This window comes from Rhinatrema bivittatum, chromosome 6 (assembly GCF_901001135.1).
Source record: "Rhinatrema bivittatum chromosome 6, aRhiBiv1.1, whole genome shotgun sequence".
NCBI lineage: Eukaryota > Metazoa > Chordata > Amphibia > Gymnophiona > Rhinatrematidae > Rhinatrema > Rhinatrema bivittatum.
The window spans coordinates 305,462,022-305,482,786 of record NC_042620.1 but is presented as its reverse complement, the minus strand read 5'-3'; the positions used below and the strand labels follow the sequence as shown (position 1 = coordinate 305,482,786).

The following is a 20,765-nucleotide window of genomic DNA, read 5'->3' as shown; positions in this document are numbered from 1 at the left end:
ATTAATAATCTATGGCCAGCACAATTTATTATAATTAAGGGCATACTTTTCAAAAGGTTTTATGTGCATAAACCATGGTTCCAATGCGTAAATCTCCCTAAGAAAATTCATTGTGTTTATATGTGTAAAAGTATGCGCGGAACACGATATTGCATTTACCGTGGGGGAGAGGAGTTGGGGGTGAGGAAAGGATTTATACTGACACACACACTTTCAAAACTCAAAAGTATAAGTCCATATGCACAAAGTTACACCTCTTGGGGCTGTGAATCTTGCCTTCAGCGCCCTTAGCATTAGCTAGCTGAGGAGCAGAACTGAACCCAGATCTATTGAAGTGCTGTATGTAGCACTGCTATTAAGTCATTGGACCAATCCACATCCTTAATAGGAGCTAATAACTTTTTTTGTTCCCCAAAATGTATTTTCTCTGCAACTTGGGGTTTGATGACAGCCAGGGAACTGTAAGATATCTCCCAAGATACGATCCAAGGGGCCCATGAACTTCCATTGCAGCTCCCTGACAGACTTAGCTGGGCTTAGAGGACAACATAAAAGCACAGTGTTTGGAAAATTTTATGTAAAACCAAAAGCTATTTTCTCTGTCTAGGGAATACATCATGTAGTAGCTTAATACTGTATTCTAATGAGAACATGTTAACCGAGTGGCTTTAAATTTGGCAGGAGCTGTCCTGAAGGCTTGGGGGTAACTGCACGAAGCAGCAGATACTCCCATAAGAAACTTTCTAGGCAGACTGGATGGGCCATCTGGACCTTTTTCTGTCATAATTACTATGTTATGTTACTATGAATTCATATGTGGCCACTAGTTTTCTGCTATGACATTGGAGGTGAATCACAGCTAGCCTGTTCCTGGACTTGCCAGGATGCTGTTTGGCCTGATGACTGGTCTTGCATATACCTGGGCGCTTTCAGTTTTTGACCTGGAAACCTGGGGATTTAAATGAAATCTTCAGGTCTGCGGAGAATACCAGGAGATCTGAGTATCAGCCCACACCTCCTGTTGCCTTCAAGCTGCCTCATGGGAGAAAAACAACCAGTGAGGAGGGCTGGATTAGCAGAGTGGCTGTTCTGCTCTGTCCATTCCAACCTCATTTCTTTCTCTCTTGTTCTCTGCACTTTGCGTGGGAGAAGAGGTGATGGTGCCGTAAGCAGAGGGCTTTTTTTCTGCTGAATGAAATTCCTTACAGGAGCCCTGTGTCCCTTTGTCTAAGAAGGGGAAGAGAGAGCTGGGGTTGGGGAGGGGAACATGCTGGGATCAGGATTGAGTATAGAGGGAAAAGTGCTGGAGGCCTCCCTAGAGAGAGAGATGCTAATATACAGCATTTGCTGTATTATATATTACCATTTTTTCAAAGTCATTGTCTGAAAAATAGAAAATCTTTGAAAGACTTTAACCATAAATTCCCCTGAAATAATTTTAAAGCTAAGTAAATGCTGGTTCTATTGAGCCCTCATTAGTATTCAGTGACTTTTTATCCTACTTGAGGATACTTGCTTCTCTGCAACTTGCCAGTTCCCTACTGTAGTAACAGGCCTGTAGTCATAAAAACAACAGGATTAAAAATTTTCTTCTGGGACAGAAGTCAGTGTTTCTTCATGAATCAGCCAATTAAGGAATTTGTTTCCCATATTGGCCTCTAAGAGTCATTGTTCTTACGAAAGTGCATGGTGTTTACTGTGGATTACTATTGCACATTTTTCATGTGCAATAATCAATATATGATTACCTATTAGAAACAAAATATAGAACTTTGCTAATGATTCTGAAAGTATGGGTGGAACACAAACCTCATTACTTAGCTTTGTGCCAGTTTGACAGGGTCAGTGAGCCTAAAGGCCCTGATCAGTACAGATGATTTTAGGCCTTTTACAATAAGGCCTACAATCAATGGGATTAGTTTAATGGTATAAGCAGAGAGAGTTCTCTTCTTTTACACTGTGAAACAGCCTTAGGTCACCACGAGAAGGACTCAGCCACTTTGTCAGCCTTCATGACTATTCATTTCTTATGACTGTATCAGAATAGAAGTAGCCGTGTCCAAATGTACATTTCCCAACTGTTACTCCTGGGGGAATTCTGCGCAAAAAAATGTAAAATTCTGTGCATAAATACTTAAAATTCTGCATATTTTATATTGGTCAAAATAACACATTATACATGCCAGTCTTTAAGTAATAACCTACAATGTGATAACGAAAAAGTTAATTACTTAGATGCAGAGTTTTAAATATTTTCAGCAGATTTTCAGAAGTTCATTGTAAATGTGTGCCTTCTACCATCTCTCCCTACTCCCCTGGCCAGTCTCCTTTCACTTTGCCCTCTCAGGTCCCAGCTCCTCTATCTGCTGCTATTTCTCCCCTCCATTCCTAGAGTTTGAACCCCCTCTTTCAGTACGTGCTCGCTCTCTCTCACACACACACATGCCCTCATAGAGGCTCCCTCTCTCACTCTCTCATAAACAAGCAAGCACGCGCAATGGCTAATTTCTCCTGCTTACCATTTTTGTTAAGAAAACTTGAAGGTGAATTTTCAAAGTCCAGCGCACGACAAAACTGGGAGATATGCGCACAAGTTGGGCCAGTGAGTGCCGAGCGGATTTTAAAAGCTGCCAGAGTACGCGCGTACTTGCTGCTACATACACAAATGAAAAATTCTCGAAAGGGATAGGGATGGACATTTCTGGATTTCACATTGAAATTAGAGTGTAAATAGTTATGCATACAGGCGCACACCAGGTTCCCCTGCCATGTAACTTTACTTCTGCTACAGATGACATGTAAGTTTTAAAATTTACATGTAGATCATCAGGATTTTAAAGGTTGGGTCTAACAGGGGAGAAAGGAGGCTACTAAACTAAGGGGATTTGGAAGTCCTATCCCTTATGTGGGTGAACTGGGAAAACTGATAATGGTGGCGTGTCTACTATTAAAATCCCCCCTCTTAAGCGGTAGAAATGACATTTGCACACCTAGATGCGCATCCGCTTAAAATGGCACACAGTGTGAATGTGTGCATATATGCGCATATGTTATAAAATGGTCTCTTCCCTGGGCATTGGCTGATGAATTCGCTCAGGTGTGCCTGCGCGCCAGTTACCTTCCCTCTGTAGAGTCTTCTGAGGCAAAAATATCACAACATGTATATTATATTACATGCACTGCTCTGGTGCCAACTAAAGAAAACCCTGCAAAAAAGACACTTGGAACCTTTATGGTATTAGGACTATTGTAACATGTGTTGGATGTGGACGTTGCCCTCAGAAAGCATGAGTAAACTATAGTATAATTATATATTAAACCTCCCATACAAAAATAGCACTAACTGCCAGCATTCAAACATCAAAAACTACCCAGGAAAAGGCAATACTGCAAATTAGGAAAACACAGAAGCCAAGTGGCTATAGATTCCTACATAGAAACTGCAATTTAGCAGAATAACTTACCTGAGTTGTACATGAAGAACACAGACATAGCCTCACAGAGTAAAGAATAAAGAGGCCATAAAATATAAATAAAAATGTGCAGATAAAACCTGAACTGGAAAAGACAAACCATAAAACATCAAATAATAAAATCAAGAAATATAAATAAATAAGTTAATTATACTAATAAAAAAAAATATTTCAAAATGGCTGATGAATAGCATGACATCCAATAATTAAAAACTCGTATGAAAACATTTTAAACATTTCCCAACACCAATAAAATATTTCAAAACAACAAACATATTAAATAACACCCAATAATGAAACTAATAAAGCTAAAAAAGAATCCCCTGTCTTCCATACTTGGGAACATTTTGATTTCCAGCTGCCCCGAGATTGTTGCGGATTAGTAGAGAGAGAATGGGGATTGTTGTGCACACTCTCTCTCCATCAAACACACACACACACACACACACACACACACACACTTTCTCACACTTGCTCTTCATCACAGATACTCATACCTTACACATGTGTTCTCTCACACATACACGTGATTATGTGCACATTCACACTCTCACACAGATGCTCTCTCACACATACACACACACATGCTCTTCACTCACACACTTCTCTCACTCTCATTCTTACACACTCCTTGGTGCCTCTGGAAGTAGAAGCAACAGCAGCAGTCTTCTCCTTCAGCCCTCTATGGCAGACAGGTCTCCGTCTCTTTCTTGAGCCTTGGAGTCTGATGCTGATCTACCTCCTGGCCTTCCTGCTAGTACCAGCGATACGGTCCAATGATGCAGCCTGCTTCTGCTCTTTCTGGCAGTGACAACAGCATTTCCTTCCTTCCTGTCTGCCTGGGTCCACGCTATCACTTCCTCTTCCAGGATGGAGATGCTATCACCCAGCTGCCTCCAGAATTGTGACTTTCTAGGCATCTGCCTAGTGCTTCTACCAGCCCTGGGCACAGGGTATGTTTTTGAGAGGAGTATAGACTAGCAAGCAGTGAAAGGGCTGTAAGAGGCTCTTCCTGCTGTATTAGTACAGGATGCTAAATTCTCTAGACATGGCACTAGTTTATATTTTAAAAAGAACAAAATGCACATTGATACTTTTTAAGAGAATTGTGATATTAGCCCTATATTTAATTGTAAATTCATGACTGAACAGATTAAAGTTGTTTAATCTGTATGGCCCAGTATGACGGTCCTTGGACTAATTGGTAGTGCACTTGTGAATTCTGATAAATAGTATCAAGGTGAGTTTTCTTCTTCTTTCCAGTTGATCCCCTTTTCTGAACTTTTTCATTTTGGGACTGGTTTATATTAGCCAGACTGTGGTGCTGCTGTGATGATTCCTAGCAGAAGTTTGTACAGGCATTAGACTAAGATATGCAGAATATGAACACTAACCAGACAGCTGAAGAATAAATCTAATGAAGGTGTGATACTGTGCAAGGGGGTCTTTGATGGTAGAAGGATGCTGGAGGACAGAGCAATCTGGACTCTAGCAGAATCGTCTTGATTTAAGTTGATCAGGTCAACAGTCATGGTCAGAGTCTCTGCATAGTATCTAAATTCTCCGTCTCCCCAGGGCTTTTCTGTTCCCTCCTGGGCCTGCTCTTTATTTCTCCTGCTTAGTGCAACATCCTTCTGGCTGTTTCCCCTTACTTCTGGCCTTAAGGTGGACCGGGCTAAATGCCTGGTCCTACCTTTTAATGGGTCCTGATATACATTCTTTTACATACCTTATCTCACAGCTCGACCTTCCCAGATTGACTGCCTGCCCCTATCAGGGCTATATCCTGGGAAAGGGAATCTGTATTTCCTTTTGGCTATTTTACATCCGCTTTCATTATGAAGAAGGGAGAAGTTGGGTTATGGCCCAGGGACTGGGTTCATGCCTACTTTGTTCCTGGGCAAAGTTAAGTGACTCATCTTGTCTTTTAGGTACACCTAAAACTATCCCGGTTACTCTCCCAATCCTCCTCTGGAGGACATACTAAGGGATTGTGGAATGCTTGGGGAACATCATCTACCCTAGGCTATCTATGGTGGCCTCTAAATGTTGGAAACCACTGAGCATTTTTTTCTGTTATTGCCCATCGTGATTTGAGCATCCAAGGTTCCTGACATATAAGTACAGATATAATTGGAAGGCCTCAGGGAATGATTCCTCACTGTTGCCTGAGCTGGGCAGATTAGTTGTAAGCTTGCCCAAGAGATTCTCAGACTCTGGATAATTGCATCCCAGAATTAAAGGGGTATGGAAATCTGGGAAGTACTTCCATTATATGCTGGCTTGTCCAGCTGGGTCATCAGCAAAACCTGACTGGTCTTGTGTTATCACTGGTTACCATGTATACAGGCGATAGTCATCACCTTCTCATGGTCAATCTGTTTACTAGCTTCCTCTGGATGAGTCTTTACACTTCCGGAGTCTATCAAGGCTTGCATGGTAGAATCATCCATTTACACCATAACCACAAAAGTGGAGAACATTAAGTGGGGGCTGTCCACTAAGTTGCAAAAAATGTGGGGTCCTCCCATTGACATCTATAAGTTCACGTCTTGGTTGAAGTGATTGATCTCTGTCCACAGCTGAAGCAGGATGGCAGACCTGGATCCCGTGATTGGTGTCTTGCTGTCTGTCTGAGGTTTCGCAATTCCAGTAGTGGCAGTCTCTCAGGCAACCTGGTGTATACTGGATTTGACTGTACCTAAAGGAAGACAGCCATATTTAAGGCTGTGTCTATGTTGATCTTCTGTTGCTGGTGTACTCACTGTTGCATAGACCAATACAAGCCATCCAGTAGAATAAGATTGGCTATTTCGGTGCCTATATTCCCTTATGGCTGAAGCCATTTCCAGCCTATATCTTTTAGCCAGTAGAAAAGGCTTCGTGGACTCTCCCTGGGTTGAAGGAGTCCCCTCTGAAACTGTTGATACATTTCTGGGGTACACCCAGCTCTTTCAAATATGATGGATTTTAATCTCTGTGTAGCTGGCTCTTCTATCAGGGTTTGCAGTTTGAAAGGCAGCATGGCCATCCTGCCAGCCAGGCAGTTTATTCAAAATTGACTAAGAAGCAGTCTGGATTCTTACCTGAAGCCATCTTAAATACAGTGGGATAGACCATGCTGGTGGCTTGTATAGCTTGTGCTAATTGTCAGGTCAATACAGTAAAGTGCGGCCGCGGTTACCCTGCTCCTAACCCGCTTTCTACCCACTTTTCGGCCGCGTTAGTCCAACCCGCGATACACTATCCCCTTTAACCTACTCTTACCGCGTCCTTAAATCACCGGGTAACCCCTTCTGCCCGCGGCATGTATATTACATGTAAACGATCGAATTAGCTATTCCCTCCCATACAGTATCGCGCGCCCCGACTATTACTTTTTTACCCTGCCGTTTTGCCGCGCGTTTAACCTGCTAACTTACCGCCTACCCTTACCCCTGCGTTAGAGGCAGGGGTAAGGGTAGGCGGCAAACTTTCCCCCAGCCCCCGCTCACCTGCCCTGGCCGTGTCCATGGGTGCTGGTCTCCGGGGCAGCCCCAGTCCTCTCCCCTACTCCCGAAGCAACGAAAGCGGAAAAAATCGAAAAAGCAAAAAAAAAACCCGAAAAAGCGAAAAAAAAAAGTTGCAAGAGAGAGAGGGGACGGGCAATCCTACGCTCGGGATTGCCAGTCCTCTCTCCCCTCCTCCCGAAGCAAGGCGCGAAAAGCAGCCTTGCTTCGGGAGGAGGGGAGAGAGGACTGGTAGTGTAGAAGCGACTTACTTTTTTTGCAGCCCCCCCCTCCGGAGACGGACATCGGCGAAGACGACCGCGGCTCCCCTGCCTCCAGCTGCCCGCGAAGATGGGCGCCTGCACGGGCGAAAGCGGCCCCTGTGCGTGCAATTGGGCCGCTCAAGGCGTGATGTCACGACGTTTGGCGTCACGCCATGTGACGACACGTCTTGAGCGGCCCAATTGCACGCACAGGGGCTGCTTTCGCCCATGCGATGCATCCATCTTCGCGGGCAGCTGGAGGCAGGGGAGCCGCGGTCGTCTTCGCCGATGTCCGTCTCCGGAGGGGGGCTGCAAAAAAAGTAAGTCGTTTCGTTGCTTTACACTGCCAGTTCTCTCTCCCCTCCTCCCGAAGCAAGGCTGCTTTTCGCGCCTTGCTTCGGGAGGAGGGGAGAGAGGACTGGCAATCCCAAGCATAGGATTGCCTGCCCTCTCTCCCCTCTCTCTCTTGCTACTTTTTTTTTTTTTCGCTTTTTCGATTTTTTCCGCTTTCGTTGCTTGCTTCGGGAGGAGGGGAGAGAGTACTGGCAATCCCGAGCGTCGGAGAACTGTCCACTTCCTGGTACCTGTCATTTCAAATGACATTTGAAATGACAGATACCAGCGTGTCCGTGAAGCGTTAGGCCAGCACACACAGGATACTGTATAGCGCTCTATACAGTAAAATGGGTTGCGCGGGCCTAATGCTTCACGGACGCTTCTTAGACGCAGGTTGCATTTGCAAGCTATTTACATACAGTATCGAGCGGTAGGTGAGCTGGACTGTGCGTGCGGCAACCGCGGGAGCGCCCGGCACTAACGCAGCTCTTCCTACCGCTCCTTACTGTATCGGCCTATGTGTATACTGTTCTTGTAGGGGCATGCCTGTTCTGCATGACAGTTTGTAGCTGCTGCTGCCCTTCTGTAAGGGCCTGGAGTAATCATTTCATGCTGGCTTGATTATTATTATTATTTTTTTTTTCTGTAGCTGGAATCTCTGAATTTAGAGAAGTACTGCCACTTTACTGAAATCATGATTGGAATCTGAAATATTTTCGCTTTTATATTCCAAAAAAAACCTTGCCTTTCTGAGTCTAACTTATGTCGCAGTTTATACGGTTGGAGTTAGCCCCGTTAGCCTGCTGTACTCAACTTTCAGGGCTACCACTGCAGGCAGGCCCAAAAAAAAATATATACACATATTAATATTTCTAGCATGGGTCTCTTATCTGTTCTGGCGCTTAGACTAGATATCTCGCTGCTATCACCATGTGTGATACCGTGCAAGTGGTCTTTGACTTTAAAAGGGTGCAGGAGAGCAGATTAGTCTGGACATCTGTCTTATCCACAGAATGTTTTATTTACAATGAAACAGGACAATGCTGAAACTACCTACTTATCTTGTTTAACAAATCAAAACCTACAACAGTCACAGACAGACAGTCTTTGCATAGTATCTCCCATCTCCTCCTCCACAGGGCCTCCTTGTTCCCCACTAGAACTGCTCTTTATTTCCCCTTCTTAGGGCTGGCTGAGGGTCCCCTGGTTCCTGGCCTTAAGGTGGACCTTGCTGATTGCCTGCTTCAGGTTTTTGAAAGGGGTCCTTACATACACGCCTACAGAAGGAGTTTTCAAAAGATAAATCACATTGAAAGATTTTTTTATTCCAATAAAGGTATAGAAATCCAACACACTAAATCTATTGGACCAAATATATTAAACATTTTCCCGCAGGGACAGGTAAGCAAACCCTTTTTTGAGCCATGGTCCCTTTTCCATCCATACAATTGGTTGTGGCTCCCCTCCCCACCCCCCACAGAAGTTGCTTTAAATTATATATAAACACACACACTCGCACCTATACCCACACCAGGGGGGATCCTGGATTCCTGGTCTGACTCTATTCAACAAATGAGCTCTGTTGCCAAGCAACCAGGCAACCATACTGCCAACCAGTTTTTTCAGTTGCTGAAAGAAGCAAATGCACGTTCATACTTAAATAATAGACACACAGAAGCAGCCATGCCACTCATACAGATACAATCATGCATGGCGCACAGCTAGACAGAGACCCTCATACCACACTTTTGGGCCGATTCAGTAAAATGCGCAGGAGAGCTGGCACTCTGAGGCGAGCGCCCACTCTCCCGACGCGCGCCCAGGCCCCTCCTGGGCACGCGATTCTCTATGCAAATGAGGGCCCACGGTAAAAAGGAGGTGCTAGGGACACTAGCGCATCCCTAGCGCCTCCTTATTGGCAGAAGCGGCGGCTGTCAGCGGGTTTGACAGCAGACGCTTAATTTTACCGGTGTCGGTTGTCAAACCCGCTGACAGCCACGGGTTCGGAAAACGGATGCCGGCAAAATTGAACTTTTTGAGATTTTTAAAAATGTTTTCATTTTTGGGACCTCCGACTTAATATCGCTATGATATTAAGTCAGAGGGTATACAGAAAAGCAGATTTTTTTTTCTGCTTTTCTGTACACTTTCCTGTTGCCGGTCGAAATTAATGCCTGCCTTTGGGCAGGTGTTAATTTCTGAGAGTAACTGGTGTGGACTTAGCTGCTTGAACAGCTGAAAGGCAGTGGGTGTAGGAAACAGAGCGAGACAGTGACGGCACGTGCCCTCTTCACCCCGCAGCTGGAGACCATCTCTGTAGTCAACCAGTTAAGGCAGAGCTCCGGTAATTTATTTATTTATTTATTTAGAAACTTTTATATACCGGTATTTGTGGGGACATCATACCGGTTCACATAGTAACTGAAAAGATTGGAAAATACATTGCAACAGGGGAATGTAACTGGGCGGGGGGAAGAACAGAAAGGCAGTAGGAAGGATAGGAGAACAAGAAGGTAATAACCAAAACAATTTACAATGAAAGTCTCCTTAATATAAGGAGGTCACCTGAAAGGGTGACAAAAAACAAAACAACCCCCCCACCCCCCAAAAAAACAAAACAAAAAAAAATTATACAGAGACTTATAAGGAGGTTTTGTTTGTGTAGGGCTTCCTCCTCCCCTGGTCTCCGTGCTTGGCGTGCCAGTCCAATGTTCATCCCACTTCATGGGAGGTCAAGGGACGTGAACAGCCTCCTTAGGCTAGGCCCCGCTGCAAGGCTGTTCGCTGTGTGCCGCATGGTAAGCTGCAACGTCTTTTTGCATGCTTTCTAAGGCTGCTCTCTACAGGATTGTTGGTCTGGTATGTGCGTCCAGCTGTGCGTTCAGGTTGTGAGCCCAGTTTTTGGACACGAAGTCGGGCCTTGTCTGTGCGCCCACGTTATGCGCCGTTTACCGCTGTGCAGAGGTACACGGTGCTTAATTTTTGGCCACCTAGTTAAGTGCCTAGGTGTTTTCGTGCCTAAGTGTTGGACGCATAATTTTTGAGTGCCTAGTTGAGTGAGTATATTTAAAAATAAATAAATAAAAGTAAAATAGACACACTCCTTCAGCTGCTGCTGAGCGCACTGTTGGCTATAATGGCACCTGTACCTAAAGAAGCCTAAGCGTTTTTCTTTTTGCACTGCTTATCATATTCTGGCATCTCAGCCAAGAGTGCCTGCTGATTTCTGCCAGTGCTGTTTGGAGGCTCAATGAGAATTATCTTCCTCTGATTTCACTAAGTGTGGTTCTTCCCAGCTGGATGTGGGTCTGGGTAAAGACAACTCAGGTGGGGTGCCTGATTTTTGAACTCCCCTAATTGGTTCCTCAGCAGGGGAAGGTGATTCAGTATGTACTCCTCAGGTTTCTCCTGTTCTGGATTCCTCTACTTTTTCATGTGTAGAATTTTTCCAGGGGTTGCAATTTTTTCTTCAGGTGCAGTCCTTAGCCTTGTCCACTACTCCTTGGGCAGTGGCGCAGGTAGAAATCTTGCCTGGATCTTCTGTTAAGTGCCGGAGTACTCATAGAGCAGCAGTGGAACCTCCAGATAGAGATCTGAATGGCACAGATGATGACACCGGTCCCGCCTCTCTTGAGGGTGGTAATTCCCCCCCCCTCCGGATTAGAACCATATAGAACTATGTTATGGTTTTTTCATAGAGATGAACTGATAGCTCTGATTTCCCAGACCTTGAAAATGCTTGGAATTCCTGGGGCAGATTCAGTCAAAGAGAAATCCCATTTTGGTTTCCTTGCGTAAAGCCTCTTGTTTTTGTTTTTTGTTTTTTCTCCTTGATGGAGGCCATTCAAAAATTGATTGATCTTGAGCAGGGCGTCCCAGAGGCTAACTTCAAAGGGGTTCGGATTTTGGAAGGCCTGTACTCCCTGGATCCAGTGATAAGAGAGTACTCCCGTTTTCCGAAGGTAGATGCACTTGTGTGTGCAGTCTCCACTATTTCTGTGGAAGGAGGGAGTGGCTTTGATGGACGCTCCTGATGAAAAGATTGAGACTATCCTTAAGCAAGCATTTGAAGCCATAGCAATGACCTTGCAGATTGCTTTTTGTTCCTTGGTGGCTCGCTCTTGTTTGCTTCTCTCCCAGGAGGTTGATGACTCCGGGATAAACTCCAGTGCAATTATGGAACCAGCTGCTGCCTTCTTGGCAGATGCAGGCTGTGATATGGTCTGTACATAAGTTAGAGGATGTCTTCGATTAGTAGCGGCCAGCTGTCAGTTATGGTTGAGAAATTGGTTGGCTGATGCGACCTCCAAGACTAATCTCACCATATTGTCCTTTAACGACCTGCTTTTGTTTGGCAGCGAGTTGGAGAAACTGGCCAGTAAGTGGGACAAATCTCCAGTTCCTAGTTTGCTGGAAGATAAGCAGGTGCAGCACTCGCTTAACATGAGAGGTCGTGCTAGAGGATCCAAGTGTTGTTGGCCATATAGAGGAGCAACTTTTCAGAGGACTCAACCCTTCAGTAGGTCCCAGTCCTTTTGTCCCCAACAACCCAGAAGTAGCACAGGCTCAGGTAGTGGAACCTCACGAACCTCCCAATGAAGATTTGCCCACCCACCCTCGGGAACAGGAGATAGGGGGACACCTCTCTCTTATCAGAGGTGGGTCGAAATCACATAGGATCAGTGGGTCCTGGAGGTAATATGAGAAGGATATGAAATGGAGTTTTGCAATGTTCCTCGGGACATGTTCATGGAGTCTCCCTGCCACTCCTCACACAAGAAGCGGGCAGTGGAGGGTACATAGGCAAGGCTCCTCAGTCTGAAAGCTGAGACATGGACATGGACAGTGTCCATGTCTCAAAATACGGGGCAATATTCCATTTATTTCGTTCCGCTAAAAAAGAAGGGCTCTTTTTGTCCCATCCTGGACCTCAAAGGCGTCAGTCGTCATCTGCGTGTGAAGCATTTTTGCATGGAGACTTTGTGCTCTGTGAAAATGGCCTTGCAGTCAGGGGAATGTCTGACCTCTGGATCTGTCTGAGGCGTATCTTCACATTACCATCTGACTAGAACATCAATGCTTCCTGCGGTTCTGGGATGCCACGTTCAGTTTTGGGTGCTGCCCTTTGGTCTGGCCACCATTCCAAGGTAATGGTAGTAGTTGTGGCAAAGTTGAGAGAGGATGGAATCCTAGTACACTCATATTTGGACGACTGGCTGATTTGCGCCAGGTTGCTGGAGGAGAGACACCTGGTGACTCGCAAAGTGATTTTCCTTTTGTGGCAACTTGGCTGGATGGTGAACCTAGCTAGGAGCAGCCTTCAGGCTACTCAGTTGGTGGAATACCTTGGGGTTCGGTTCGAAACAAAGCATGATAAAGTGTTCCTGCCGGAAGCTCAAATTCAGAAGTTGCTAGCTCATCTTTGTCTGTTGTTGAACACTGCTCCCGACATATGGTCTTACTTGCAGGTACTTGGCTTAATGGTAGCGACTCTGGAATAGGTACCATGGGCGAGGGTACCACTCTTCTGCACTCCCTGCTTTCTTGGTGGAATCCAGTCTCAGAGTTATTCGATTCAGCTCCACCTGCTGATGGAGGTCTGATCCTGGCTGCAGGCAGATCATCTATGGAAGAGAGTTTCCCAATCCCCACCAGACTAGCTAGTACTGATGATGGATGCGAGTCTCCTTGGTTGGGGAGCTCACTGTCAGGCGCTGGAGTGCAGAAGAAGCTCTCTCTCTCTCGCTCTCTCATATATCAATTAGCTGGAAGCCAGGGTAGGCATGTTTACAGTTTGGTGACAGGCTGCAGGGTCTATTGGTCCAAATAATGGTGGACAATGCAGCGACTGTGGCTTACATCAATCAGCAGAGAGATATGAAGAGCCAACAAGCGTCACAGGAAATAGATCAATTTATGGAATGGGTAGAGGTGCATCCCCAGATGACCTCAGCCTCACACATTACAAAGACAATTTAAGAGCAGACTTTCTCAGCAGGGAGGGTCTGGACCTAGGAGATTGGGCATTGTCAGACAAGATGTTTCAACTGATTCGGGATCACTGGGGTCTCCTGTTCCTAGACCTGTTGGCGACTTTGCGCAATGCGAAAGTTCTGCAATTCTTCAGCCACAAAAAACATCCAAAGTCATTGGGGATCAGTGCCCTAATGCAGGAGTTCTGCGTATAGGGTTTCCGAACTGCAGGCCTATCTTGCTGGGAACCATTTCTTTAGGTGACTCCAGGGGCGGTACAGCTGCGTACTGTTCATTTTTACTGAAGGTGGTCACTGAGTTTCACTTGAATCAATCCATTGCCTTGCTGTCTCTGGACAGAGAGAGAGAGAGAGATGTAGAGGTGTATCGTCTGTTGCGACCCTTGGAGGTCAAGAGTTATATTGTTGTCAGGTATCTAGAAGTTACTGAGCCTTTGCAGAAGTCTGATTGCCTATTTGTCCTTCATGGCGGTATTAGACAGGGAGAGCTAGCCTCACGGGCTACAATAGCTTGCTGGATTAAGGAAGTAGTCATGGCTGTATACATGGATGCTGGGAAGCAGTTACCTAGTCAGGTTAGGGCTCATTCCACTAGGGGTCAGACAGTGTCATGGGCAGAAGTTAGATTGTCTCCCATCGACATTTGCCGAGCTGAACGTGGTCCTCCTTACCTTTTTCCAGGTATTATCATCTGGATATTCAGACCCGGGAGGACGCAACCTTTGTGCATGCAGATTTGACTGGACTGCAGCAGCCTCCCACCCTATTTGGGAGTAGCTTGGATACATTCCACTTGTTCTGGATTCATCTGAGTGGATGCTAAGAAATGAGAAATTACTACTTATCTGATAATTTCCTTTTCTTTAGGACAGTCAGACAAATCCAGCTTCCCTCCCTTGGCTGCTGAATGGTTGCATATTGATCCTCCTGTGTGCCTTCATGTTACAAGGATTACTGGTAAGTGTTACTCCAGTCCCTAGACTAGTGTTGTTACCTTCTTGTCTGAGCTCAGTATTGCCTGTTGGCTGAGTATTGAAATGGTTATCTATTTTTAATCGTTTTTTTTTTTTTGTTAGTCTGACCGCTGTTGCTTTTGAAGAAAATACTGGCAGGTTGATGTCACTGCTGGGGTGTATATACTGTGACTTCAGTTTGCTATGTCTCCATCTGCTGGTAGAGGTGCACAATCTACTTGTTCTGGATTCATCTCTGTCCTAAAGAAAAGGACATTTTCAGATAAGTAGTAATTTCTCGATCCTGAAATGCTTATGCCCTGCCTCTTTTTTTTTTTTTTTCACAGAAATTTTTTTTCGATGGCCCGGAGATACGCACGTATGGAGGCGCCTTTTAAAATAGGCGCTCTGCGCATATCTCCCGGCTTTGGCATGCTCCAGACTTTTAAAATTTACCCCTGTGTACATTGATATATTCTGGGGGTGGGGGGGGGATTGGAAAGCTTCTCTGTGTAGACACTTTGAGCAGAGATTGTTAGGGAACCTGGCCATCAGACAGGAGCTTTGGAGTAAAAGGTTTTATAGAGGTGACTATATATAGAGCAGATATGGCACACACATTGGAGTTTCATTATTTAAATTTTTGCTGTCACTATTTTCTCATAAAATTTATAGCCTGTGTATCGTAAGGATGGATTACCAGCATACATGTTTGGACTACACCTTCTGCCTTTTCTGACACTCCTCTTTTAACTATTCTAACTCCGTAGTACCTATTAAAGAAAACGCATGAATATAACACAGACTATTATGTACAGAAAGGAACAAACGAGGAACCTATGAGTCATTACTGTTTGATGTCTCTGAACAGACGGGTGGTGTCTCCTGCATTACCTTTAGAGTTGCAATGTAGCCAAGACAGAAGATAGACCTGTAAACTTGAGAACTGCACATTGACGCATTCTCTCTGCCACTTGCTTGAGCAAGTCGTTGAATCTCCATTCATCAAACATGGATTACAGGTTTTTCAGGGTAGGGACATCGCAATGGTACACTTTTGTTGTATAATGCTAACAAGCTTAGAAAACAACAGCAGGTAAAGACCACACTGCTCATCCACATCTCCAGCTTCAGCTTTATGCTTCCTGCCTCTCCTTCATATATCCTCTGTGCTTGTCCCATGTTTCCTTGAATTTTGATAAGGTCCTCATTTCCACTGCCTCCAAAGGGAGCTTGTTCCCATGTGCCCACCACTCTGTATATAAAGAAATTTCTCCTTAGATTATTCCCGAGTCTATCCCTCTTTCCATAACCCTTGCCCCCAGAGCCTTCTTTCCATTGAAAGAGTCCTGCCTCCTGTGCATTTATTCCTTGGTGGCATTCAGATCTCTCTATCATTTCTTTCCCTTTCCTCCAGGATATACATGTTTAGATCTTGAAGTCGGTCCCCATTTTAGTAGTTGTCTCCTTTTGAAGGAGAGAGTACTCCAAATGAGGTCTCACCAGAACTTTATATAGAGGCATTAACACCTTATTTTCTTTCTGTTGGCTATTCCTTTCCCAATGCACCCAAGCATGTTTCTGACTTTTACTGTTGGCTTTGTTTATTTATTTGGCCACCTTAAGTTTACCAGATATGAAAACCCCCAGATACTGCTTTTGTTTTGTGCACAGAACTTCATCCCTTATACCAGCAATTCTGACACACCAGTGTGTCGCCACGCACAGGCAGGTGTGTCGCATGCTACCTGGAGCTGTTGGCCGCCGTCTGAGACCAGGCCGGTGGGGCTGAAGGTCAGCGCTTCTGACTGCTGCCAGAGCCGAAGATCGGAACCGCTGTTGCCAGAGACCAGGCTGGCGGGCCCAGATATCGGAGCTTCTGCCACAGAGACCAGGCTGGCAGGGCTGAAGACAAGCTGTTCAGCTGGGGGCCAGTGTGTGTGTATGTATTTAAGATAGGAAGGGTGCTTCTGTGTGTCTGTGTGCTGGGTGTGTGTATATGAGACATTTATTAGTATAGTTTTACAATTATTTCTGTGTGGGGCTCTATAGCAGCTTGGCTTGTTCTGTTTTCAGAATTGGAGGTGTATTGGTGTTTAAGGCCTGGTTTAATATTTGTAGTGTTGCCTTTTCATAGGTAGGGTTATTACAGTGTGTTCCATAATGCACGTGTAACTGTGCTTATTAGTTTGTGTGCATTATTGCAGATCCTGATACTAATGTTAGATACTATATTTGTTTCCATTTCTCCAGTTTTGCACTGCATGCAGAGTGGCTTTTTTGGGTTTCCATTCCAGTTTCTGTCTCCATGTTTGTAATTTGTGGTCTTTCCGTACTTGGTGAAGGACAGTTCTGTATTTGTGACCGAGGTGAGGCATTTAACTAGCATGTAAACTACTAAAATACCTCACTTTATTTGTTGTGTTTTCTCAGTAGGACATGCATTGGAGGTAAACTGCTGTCTTTTTATAAGTAGGGCTTTTGCGCTTGGTAGTAGAGGGAGATTGTGTTGCTGTTACTGAGATGACACCAGAATATCTGTTGTATGGGGAATATTCTAGTTCTGCTTTATACCCATTACTGAGGGTTGGGGGTGGTGGTGGTGTTAGCTTTGTGACAGTCATGTTCAGTGTGTCACGCATGTGTGAACTATCTGTCAGGTGTGCCCTGACAGAAAAAAGGTTGAGAAACACTGCCTTTTACTATATGGCTCCCTTGGATTTTTACAATGCAAATAGATAACCCTGCAAATTTTTTAGCATTAATATGCATTTACCAAATTCTAGATCATCACTTAAGCTTCACTAGATCAGAGGTGGGCAAATCCAGACCTCGAGGGCCACCAAGTGTTTGGGATTTTAGCAGATCCCTAATGAATATGCATGAGACACATTGGCATGCAATTGAGGCAGTGTGCATGCGCATCTCTCATGCATATTCATTAGGGATATCCTGAATACCTGATTGGTTGGTGGTCCTCGGGGATTGGAATTGCCCTCACCTGGACTAGATCCCTCCTCATGTTTTCGAACTGCTGCTCTGTGGGGTGATTTGAGACTAGTGTTATTTCCATCAAAATTAGGGAAAGAAGAGTCTTAGATTAGACATAGGAAGAAGTTTCTAACCAAGGCAGTTAAGCACCAAAACAAGTTACTTAGGGAGAGAGAGAATTTCCATCATTGGAGATTAAGAGCAGATTAGATTAATATGTCTGGTAGCTGTGATGCTTGTATGTAGCGGGATGGATTAAATTACTTTGAGATCCCTTGCAAATCCTAAAATTCTGTGATTCAAAACTATTTTTTAAATGTTGATATTTTAAATATCTAGTTCAAAAGTGCTAATTCATTGTAACATATGTATCTAATCTAAACTATGTTCATAATTTTTTTGCAGGAATAATTAATTTTGCAATTAGTAAAGAGGATCTTGAAACCTTAACAGTGTTTTGACCATCTGATTAGGTTTTACTTAATGCCCTACCTGGAAATAAAACTAAGATTGCATGGAGGGCTTTGTCTATGTAATTACTGGTATATTTGGAGCTGGTATCCTGTATCACACACTGTGTTTATTGTTAAATAGGACCCTGAGAGAAACTTAATGAGGGGCACACTTGTGGTTTTGATATTTTTGAGATACCGATAAGGAACTCCATCATTGTTGACAATGATTACACTCAGAGATAAAGAACATGTTATTTTTGAAACATGAACTCTTTGTCTATAAAAATAGCAGATAAAATTTGTTTGTTTGAATGTTGTTACAAAATAGTCAATAATACAGCAATCATTTGTAAAGCTTTCAACATTGTATTTTTAACTAAAGTCCTGGGGACTCAAGCTATACATTTCCTGTCTCTTCAGCCTGGTTTAAGATGTAAAGTTATTTATTTACGGCAAGAATCTATTGGTGAAACGAACCTTCTGGCTACAAATTAGAACTTTAGAGAACTTGGGAGTTGTTTCAATAAATCTGTTTTGAACATCTCTGGAGTAAGTAATAACTCAAAGAAAGAAAAGTCAATTGGTTGTGAAGATGAATGCTGATGATGATTCTTCATTATCAATAAACGCTTGTGCTTTTATTTCTTGATGATGTGCATTTTAGGGAGTAGAATGCAGTGCATTGATTCACTGTTGCTTGGCATATTTAGCAGCCTACAAAAAAAGGGGGAAAAGGATAAGATTCTGGTGACCAACAAAAAAAACCCACCTGTGTTCAAACTAATCTACTAAAGGAGCCCTGACCGACGTGCCGCAAATGCGCAGTAGAGAGCAGCTCTACCGCGCATGTGCGGGCGAGCACGTTGGTCAGAGCGGAGCGTGCCTGAAAAAAAAATGACGTGGGAGGAGCAGTAGCGGCGGCGCGCGCGAGGGAGGTCCCCCCCCCCCCCGGAGATCTTCCGTCTGTGCCATCTGAGGGAAGGGGAGGGGATTGAGAGAGGGGGAGTGACTAAGGGGAGGGAGGGGGAAGGTGAGAGGGAGGGAGACTAGAGGAGGGAGGTGAGAGGGAGTGGGAGAGACTAGAGATGGGAGGGAGGATGAAGGGGAAGGAGGAAGAGGGGGAGAATGAGTGGGATAGAAAGGACCGAAAATGTTTTTTAAATGTAGCCCGTTGTTATGGGCTTAACGGCTAGTGATATCATATTATGCAATTGTCCAAGTCAAAGCATGTTCCTCAGATGCCAATAAGCAAAGTGCTGGCTTCTATCGTGCTTCTATAATTGTTTATCATTAGCAAGAAATAGATCTTCCAGCCCTCACAGATCTGAAATTTTTTTGTTATATTTTACATTCAAATAAATTGCCTAAATCTTATCGCTTAATGCAGTGTCCTTCAATGTACATCCATGTTTCCAGAATGCTCTCAGTAAAGCAGTTCAGTCCTCAACTAACTCATGTGGTTAAAAATGGGTTCACAGATATTATTTGATGCCCACAAAGCTGCTGATATCAACAGCAATTGACCAATATTGGCAGTTGTCAGTTAATTTTGGGAGTAGGGATGTTTAAATTGAGTCCTTTTACACATATGTGATGTATTTAATGTTAAATTTGGCAATGACCTGCAAGGGAACAATTAAACTAAATAATAAGGGCTAGGTTACTCCCTTGTTTTAGATAAATCCCTGAGATTTTTGATATAAAAGTAAATCTTGTCATCTTATATGGATAGGCATTGGGGAGGGCGTAAGGGAAAGAGACAGTAAAAGAAATTACCTACTTTTTGTTTTTAAAATAAAGAGACACGTTCGGGCCCCATTATTACCCAGCAAGCAATACTTACTGATCTTCAGCCACCAAAAAATTCATCTTCTCTTCTCAATATGCCCTCATCGCAGTCATATGGTTAACTACCGCACAATGCCCCACTTGTGCGGTAGTTAATGATTGTGATTGTGCGGTAGTTAATGATTGATAGAGCTTTGATTTTCTCCTAAGTGCGTCTGCAAACTGTATTGTCCTTCCCACATGGATCAAAGGGCAAGGGCACTGATCTGCATAGACTAATCAGTTTGAGCTGTCTACTTCAGACCAGAGAATGGGGGCAAAAGTCATCAAAAGACTCTGGGCAAGCTATATGCCCTACAGGCTGCTTATCCTCAACCTGGCAAAAAACTAGGTGAAAGATAACATTGCACAAGTATATGTCTAATATTGAAACTTTCTTTAAAGCAAAAAGAGGCAAACTTCTAAAGACTGGATGTAAACTCAAAAATCCCAATGTTGTCTTATACTGTGTTGGCTCTATAAATGGAGGGGGCAGGAAGGTAATACGCAGATATTTAGTGTTGTGTAAGATGGGTCTGCCTTGGTTGCTATAGAAAATAGTTATTTGGACGTCTCAGACTGTTTAGAAAACTGTCATTTTCAATGAAATCTGAACAGAAGCTCCAGATGTTAACAATTATTTATGTTTGAAAGGCCCCAAAGAGAGTGCTTTTTGTATATGTTATACATGTCCTTACTATAATTAACTTTTTTTTAAATCATTTTACTGTAAGAGGTGAAGGGCCATGACAGATCTGGAATATTATGGCCCAAAATATATCCCACCTACTGGTAAATCACACACGGGCCGATACAGTAAGGAGCGGTAGGGAGAGCTGCGTTAGTGCCGGGCGCACCCGCGGTTGCCGCATGCACAGTCCAGCTCACCTACCGCTCGATACTGTATGTAAATAGCTTGCAAATGCAAGCTGCGTCTAAGAAGCGTCCATGAAGCGTTAGGCCCGCGCAACCCATTTTACTGTATA

The 20,765-nt window shown here is 44.1% G+C and overlaps 1 protein-coding gene and 1 long non-coding RNA gene across 2 annotated transcripts in view; one reads left to right on the top strand and one right to left on the bottom strand.

Annotated features, from left to right (window-relative positions):
• The window catches only part of DIAPH2 (diaphanous related formin 2), a 2,404,298-nt gene that overhangs the window by 32,933 nt on the left and 2,350,600 nt on the right, over positions 1–20,765 (top strand). The gene's annotated exons all lie outside the window — the stretch shown is intronic.
• LOC115094409 lies at positions 18,296–19,878 on the bottom strand. Its single transcript, XR_003857547.1, has 2 exons — positions 19,796–19,878; positions 18,296–18,666 (listed from the first exon to the last, which is right to left on the bottom strand). It is a non-coding gene; the product is annotated as an uncharacterized LOC115094409 (long non-coding RNA).